Raw genomic sequence first — 8,187 nt, forward strand, 5'->3', positions numbered from 1 at the left:
TAATTTGAGGTTTTTGTCATTTCCAGACCTTATCAGAAAAATTTTTTAAATGTTATTATTAGAGTTAACATACTATTTTATTACAGTCTATGTAGTGAATTACATATGCCAAGACCTGCCAAATTCTAAGATTTCAAACTGCATGCATTGTCTGCTCTAACAAAATGTTTTAAATTTAATATAATGTATAGATCTAAAAATATGGATATGTTTATGCATTAAAATGACTCCAACTCATAACATGCCCTTTTATGAAGATGCTAAGTAAAATCCTATATTCTAAATTCTGACCCTAGCTTGGTTTCGTCTAAATGAATATTCACAGTTGAAAAGGCATTTGTATAGTTTTAATCTATAGCAAACAGAATTTAAATTTGTTGGAATCTCCATATACCTCAGAGCCAATATTTTTTTTCCTATCCCTTTTAATTTCACAGGCTTTTAGTTTTTACTTCTGAAAATGCAAATAAAAAGAAATAAAAGAAAAAGAAAAGGCAGAAAATTGAGTGGACTGGGGGATAGGGGGTGGGTGGGAGGGGTGGAGCTTAATGCAGGGAGCCAGACTAGAACAGAGCTAACATATAGGATATTTTCTGAAATAAAAACTTAAGGTGCTTTGGAGGCATCTATCAGTAAGTACCACTTAATATTTTCATAATATTTGCTATATTTTATTTTATTTCAGAATACATGCTTATTATAAAACATTTGGAAAATATCTGACAGCCAAAAAAAAAAAAAATACCTCACCACTTTACTTGAGCACACCCAAGAATTTGAAGTTTCTTTCCAAATACCAGCAGCAAATTTCCAATTAAGGGAAAATCATCACTTTGCTTATGCTGTCTCTGCTTACCTGAGGGTGCAGATCTGGGATACATGGCTATTTTGTTTATTTTTTCTTAAGTTTTTATTTGAATTGCTGTTAGTTAACATACAGTGTAATATTGTTTCAGGTGTACAACATAGTGATTCAACACTTCCATACAACACTCAGTGCTCATCCCAATAAGTGCCCTCCTTAATCCCCATCACCTATTTCACCCATCCCCCCCCCACCCAGCTCCATTTTAGTAAGGGAGTTTGTTTGTTCTCTATAGTTAAGGCTTTTTTTCCCCCTGATTGCTCCTTTGTTTTGTTTCTTAAATTCCACATATGAGTGAAATCCTATATTTGCCCTACTTTGACTTATTTCACTGAGCATAATACTCTCTAGCTCCATCCACGTCCTTCAGATGACAAGATTTCATTATTTCTTATGGCTGAGTAATATCCCATTGTATATATGTACCACATCTTCTTTATCCATTCATCAGTCACTGGACACTTGGGCTATTTGCAGAATTTGCCTATTGTAGATAAGGCTGCTATGAACATTGGGGTGCCTGTATCCCTTTGAATCATTATTTTTGTATTCTTTGGATAAATACCTAGTAGTGCAATTGCTGGATCATAGGGTAGTTCTATTTTTAACTTTTTGAGGAACCTCCATACTATTTTCCAGAGTGGCTGCACCAGTTTGCATTCCCACCAACAGTGCAAGAGGGTTCCCTTTTCCCCACATTCTCACCAACACCTATTGATTCTTGTGTTGTTGATTTTAGCCATTCTGAGAGATGTGAGATGAAATCTCATTGTAGTTTTGTATTTCCCTGATGATGAGTAATGTTGAGCATCTTTTCATGTGTCTGTTGGCAATCTGTATATCTTCTTTGGAAAAATGTCTATTCATGTCTTCTACCCAACTTTAATTGGATTTTTCATTTTTGGGTGTTGAGTTTTATAAGCTCTTTATATATTTTGAATACTAACCATTTATTAGATATGTCCTTTGCAAATATCTTCTCCCACTCCATAGGATGCCTTTTAGTTTTGTTGTTTCTTTCACTGTGCAGAAGCATTTTATTTTGATGAAGTCCCAAGAGATTATTTTTGCTTTTGATTGCCTTGCCTCAGGAGACATATCTAGAAAGAAGTTGCTATGGCCAATGTCAGAGGTTACTGCCTGTGTTCTCCTCTGGTATTTTAATGGTTTCTTATCTTTAAGCCATTTTGAGTTTATTTTTGTGTTTGCTGTAAGGAAGTGGTCGATTCATTCTTATGCATGTGGCTGTCCCATGTTTCCAATACCATTTGCTGAAGAGAAATTCTTTTTCCCATGGAATACCCTTTCCTCCTTTATTGAAGATTAATTGATGATATAGTTGTGGGTTCATTTCTGGTATTTCTATTCTGTTTTATTGATCTTTGTGTCTATTTTTGTGCCAGCACCATACTGTTTTGATTACTACAGCTTTGTAATATAACTTGAAGTCTGGAATAGTGATGCCTCCAGCTTTGCTTTTTTTTCTTTTTTTTTTTTTTTTCCCAAGGTTGCTTTGACTATTTGGGATCTTTTGTAGTTCCATTAATTTTAGCAGTTTGTTCTAGCTCTGTAAAAAATGCTGGTGGTATTTTGATAGCAATTGGATTAAGTGTGTAGATTGCTTCGGGTAGTATAGACATTGTAACAATATTTGTTTTTCCAATCTGTGAGCATGGAATATCTTTCCATTTCTTCGTGTCATCTTCAATTTCTTTCATCTGTGTTTTACAGTTTTAAGAGTACAGATATTTCATCTCTTTGGTTAGGTTTATTCCTAGGTATCTTATGATTTTGGATGCAGTTGTAAATGGAATTGATCCTTTAATTTCTCTTTCTGCTGCTTCATTATCAGTGTATAGAAGTACAACAGATTTCTATACTTTGATTTTGTATCCTGCAACTATACTGAATTCATGTATCACTTCTAGCAGTGTTTTGGTCAAGTCTTTAGGGTTTTCTTTATATAGTATCATGTCATCTGAAATAGTAAAATTTTTACTTCTTCCTTGCCAGTTTGGATGCCTTTTATTTCTTTTTGTTATCTGATTGCTGTGGCTGGTATAATGTCAAATAACTGGTGAGACTGGACATCCCTGTCTTCTTCCTGACTGTCGAGGAAAAGCTCTCAGTTTTTGCCCAATTTAAGAAGATAGCAGGAAGGGAAAAATGAAGGGGGGGAAATCGGAGGGGGAGATGAACCATGAGAGATTATGGACTCTGAGAAACAAACAGGGTTCCAGAGGGGAGGTGGGTGGGGGGGATGGGTTAGCCTGGTGATGGGTATTAAAGAGGGCACGTACTGCATGGGGCACTGGGTGTTATACGCAAACAATGAATCATGGAACACTACATCAAAAACTAATGATGTAATGTATGGTGATTAACATAACATAATTAAAAAATAAAAAATAAAGAGTAAAGCAAAAAAAAAGATAATATTAGCTGTGGGTTTTTCATAGATGGCCTTTATGATGTTGATGTATGTTCCCTCTAAACCTCCTCTGTAGATGGTTTTTATCATGAATGCGTGTTGTACGTTGTCAGATGCTTTTTCTGCATCATTTGAAATGATCATATGGTGCTTATCATTTCTTTTATTAATGTGGGGTATCACATTGCTTGATTGGTGAATAATGAACCACCATTGCATCATGGGAATAATTCCCACTTGATTGTGGTGTATAATTTTTTTTTTTAAGTGTATTGTTGCATTTGGTTTGTTAGTATTTTGTTGAGGATTTTTGCATCTATGTTCATCAGAGATATTGGCCTGTAGTTCTCTTATTTGTGGTGTCTTTATCTGGTTTTCATATCAGGGTAATACTGGCCTGATAAAATGAATTTGGAAGTTTTCCTTCCTTTTCTATTTTTTTGGAATAGTTTGAGAATAGCTATTAACTTCTGTTTAAATGTTTGGTAGAATTAACCTATGAAGTCATCCAGACCTGGACTTACTTATTGGGAGTTTTTTGATTACTGATTCAGCTTCTTTGCTGGTTATTGGTCTGTTCAAGTTTTCTATTTCTTCCTGTTTCCTTTTTGGTAATTTATATCTTTCTAGGAATTTATCCCTTCCAGGTTGTCCAATTTGTTGGCATATAATTTTTCATAATATTCTCTTATAACTGTTTGTATTTCTGTGAGGTTGGTTGTTATTGCTCCTCTCTCTTTTGTTATTTTATTTATTTGGGTCCTTCTATTTTCCTTTTGATAAGTCTGGCTAGGGGGTTATCAATTTTATTAATTTTTTTCAGAGAGCTCCTGGTTTCATTCATCTGTTCTACTGTTTTTCCTTTGTTTGTTTCTAGATCATTGATTTCTGCCCTAATCTTTATTATTTCCTTCCTTCTGCTGGCTTTAGGCTTTGTTGTTCTTTTGTAGTTCTTTTATATGTAAAGTTAGGTTGTTTATTTGAGACTTCTTCCTTCTTAAGATAGGACTGTATTGCTATATACTTCCATCTTAGGACTACTTTTCCTGCATCCCAAATGTTTTGGACTGTTGTGTTTTCATTTTCATTTGTTTCCATGTATCTTTTTACATCTTCTTTATTTCCTGGTTGACTCATTCATTGTCTAGTAGCATGTTATTTAACCTCCACGTATTTGTGGACTTTCCAGATTTTTTTCTTGTGGTTGACTTCTAGTTTCATAGTGTTGTGGTCAGAAAAGGTGCATGGTGTGTCTTCAATCTATTTGTATTTGTTGAGGCCTGTTTTGTGACCTTATATGTGATCTATTCTGGAGAATGTCCCATGTTCACTTGAAAAGAAAGTGTATTCTGTTGTTTTAGGTTGGAATGTTCTGAATATATCAGTTCAGTCCATCTGGTCCAGTGTGTCATTCAAAACCATTGTTTCCTTGTTGATTTTCTGTTTAGATGATCTGTCCATTGATGTAAGTGGGTGTTACTAGTATTAGTGTATTATTATCCATTAGCTATTTTATTTATGTTATTAACTGTTTTCTGTCTGTGGATGTACCCATGTTGGGTGCATAAATATTTACAATTGTTATTTCTTGTTGGATTGTCCCCTTTATGTTTACATAGTGCCCTTCTTTTTCTCTTGTTATAATCTTTCTTGTAAAGTCTAGTTTGTCCAATATAACTATTGCTCCCAGCTTCCCTTGACATTTTTTTTTTTGCATGATAAATGTTTCTCCATCCCCTCATGTTTAATGTGCAGGTGTTTTTAGGTCTAAAATGAGTCTCTTGGGCGCCTGGGTGGCTCAGTTGGTTAAGCGACTGCCTTCGGCTCAGGTCATGATCCTGGAGTCCCGGGATCGAGTCCCACATCAGGCTCCCTGCTCGGCAGGGAGTCTGCTTCTCCCTCTGACCCTCCTCCCTCTCATGCTCTCTGTCTCTCATTCTCTCTCTCTCAAATAAATAAATAAAATCTTAAAAAAAAAATAAAATAAAATGAGTCTCTTGTGGGCAGCATATAGATGGGTCTGTTTTTTAAATCTATTCTGACACCCTTTGTCTTTTTTTCTTCTTTTTAAATTCTTATTTTAGGGGCGCCTGGGTGGCTCAGTCGGTTAAGCATCTGCCTTCGGCTCAGGTCATGAACCTGGAGTCTCAGGATTGAGCCCCCCATTGGGCTCCCTGCTCAGTGAGGAGTCTGCTTCTTCCTCTGCCCTTCACCCTGCTCATGCTCTCTCACCCCTCTCATGCTCTCTGGCTCTCACTCTCTCAAATAAATAAAATCTTTAAAAAATAAATAAATTCTTATTTTAATTCTAGTTAAGTAACATACAGTGTATTATTAGATTCTGGTGTACAATATAGTGATTCAGCACTTCCATACAACATCACCCTTTCTGACATTGTATGCGTTTTGATTGGAGCATTTAGTCCATTAACATTCAAAGTAATTATTGATAGGTATGTATTTATTGCTATTTTATTACTTGTTTTGTCATTGTTTCTGGAGATTTTCTCTGATCCTTTCTTGTCTTTGTCACTCTTGATCTCTCTTACACTCAAAGAGTCCCCTTTAATATTTCTTATAGGGCTGGTTTAGTGGTCATAACTCCTTACATTTTTGTTTGTCTGGGAAACATTTTGTGTGTGTGTGCAATGTCTCAAAAATATGTAAACACTATATTTTTGCTCTTTTCAAATGTATTTAAATTACAGTCAGTTAACGTATAGTGTAATATTGGCTTCAGGAGTAGAATTTAGTGATTCATCACTTACATATAACACCCATGCTCAATACAAAAGTGCCCTTCTTAATACCCATCATGCATTTAGCCCATCCCCTGCCCACCTCCCCTCCATCAACCCTCAGTTTGTTCTCTATCATTAAGAGTCAATTATGGCTTGTTTAGCTCTCTCCTTTTTTTTTTCTTTTTCCCCTTCCCCTATGTTCATCTGTTTTGTTTCTTAAATTCCACATATGAGTGAAATCATATGGTATTTGTCTTTCTCTGACTGACTTGTTTCACTTAGCATAATACACTCTAGCTCCATCCATGTTGTTGCAAATGGCAAGATTTCATTCTTTTTGATGGCTGAGTAATAGTCAATTGTATGTGGATATATATATCACATCTTCTTTATCCATTCATCAATCAATGGATACTTTGTCTCTTTCCATAATTTGGCTATTGTTGATATATAAATCAGGGTGCATGTGCCCCTTCAAATCAGTATTTTTGTATCCTTTGGGAAACTACCTCTCCTATTCTGAATGATAGACTTGCCAGATGGGAGTATCCTTTGTTGAAGATTTTTTCCATTCAGCACTTTAATTATATCATGCTACTCCCTTCTGGCTTGCAAAGTTTCTGTTGAGAAATCTCCAGGTTACCTTATGGATTTCCCCTTGTAAGTTAAGGACTTCTTTTGTCCTGCTGCTTTTACACTTTTTTCTTTATCACTATATTTTGCAAATTTAATTACAGTATGTCTTGGTGTTGGCCTGGTTTTGTTGATTTTGATGGGAGTTTTCTGTGCCTCCTGGATCTGGATGTCTGTTTCCTTCCCCAGATTAGGGAAGTTTTCAGCTATTATTTCTTCAAATAAATTTTCTGTCCCCTTTCCTCTCTCTTGTTCTAGGACGTCTGTAATACATGAATGTTATTATGCTTGGTGGAGTCACTGAGTTCCCTAAGTCTATTCTTGTTTTGTGTAATTCTTCTTTCTCTCTTTTGTTCAGCTTCATTACTTTCCATTATTGTCCTCTAGGTCACTAATTCGTTCCTCTCCTTCTTCCAGCCTTCTTTTTATTGCACCAAGCATATTTCTAATCTCATTTATTAAACTCTTCATCTCTGATTGATCTTTTTTTTTAAGGTTTTATTTTTTATTTGGATAATTAACATTTTTCATATTAAAGCATTTTAAAAACAATTAATTATTACAAACATTCAGAAAATCATAGAGGGTAACAAAACATCCCTGTATCTACCAGCCTGATTAAAGAGATTTTGTTATATATGTTTCAGATCTCTTCCTTTCCCCCTCATTTTATTATTATTATTTTCTTATTTTATTATAGTATGTTAATCACCATACATTCCCTCATTAGTTTTTGATGTAGTGTTCCATGATTCATTGTTTGCATATAACACCCAGTGCTCCATTCAGTACGTGCCCTCTTTAATACCCATCACCAGGCTAACCCATCCCCCCACCCCATCCCCTCTAGAACTCTCAGTTTGTTTCTCAGAGTCCATAGTCTTTCAGGGTTCATCTCCCCCTCTGATTTCCCTCCCTTCATTTTTCCCTTCCTATGTTCTTCTTCTTCTTCTTTTTTTTTTTTTTTACATATAATGTATTATTTGTTTCAGAGGTACAGGTCTGTGATTCAACAGTCTTACACAATTCACAGTGCTCACCATAGCACATACCCTCCCTAATGTCTACCACCCAGTCACCCCATCCCTCCCACCCCCCACCACTCCAGCCTGATTGATCTTTTTTTAACCTTTATCTCTTAGGTAAGGGTATCACTGATGTCTTCTATTTTTTTCTCAAGCCCAGTGAGTATCATTATGATTGTTGCTTTAAATTCTCCATCAGGCATATTACTTATATCTGTTTTGCTTAGATCTCTGAGAGTGGCCTTATCTTGTTTTCATTTGGGATAAATTCCTCCATCTTCACATTTTGTCTAAGTCTCTTCCTTCTGTGTTAGAAAAGCTGGTCATGTATTCTGCTCCTGAAACTAATGGCCTTATGAAGAAGAAATCATGTAATGCCCAGGGCCTGACACTTCAGGGAGTGTCTCTGTTATGTGCTGCATTCACTCTGCTGTTGTGTTTTGGATGTTCTAACTTTCAGGGCACTCTTCTGCTGAGGCTCTTTTTGCCTGT

Source organism: Mirounga leonina, unplaced genomic scaffold (genome assembly GCF_011800145.1).
Source record: "Mirounga leonina isolate KUSES-001 unplaced genomic scaffold, KU_Mleo_1.0 Mir_204, whole genome shotgun sequence".
Lineage (NCBI taxonomy): Eukaryota > Metazoa > Chordata > Mammalia > Carnivora > Phocidae > Mirounga > Mirounga leonina.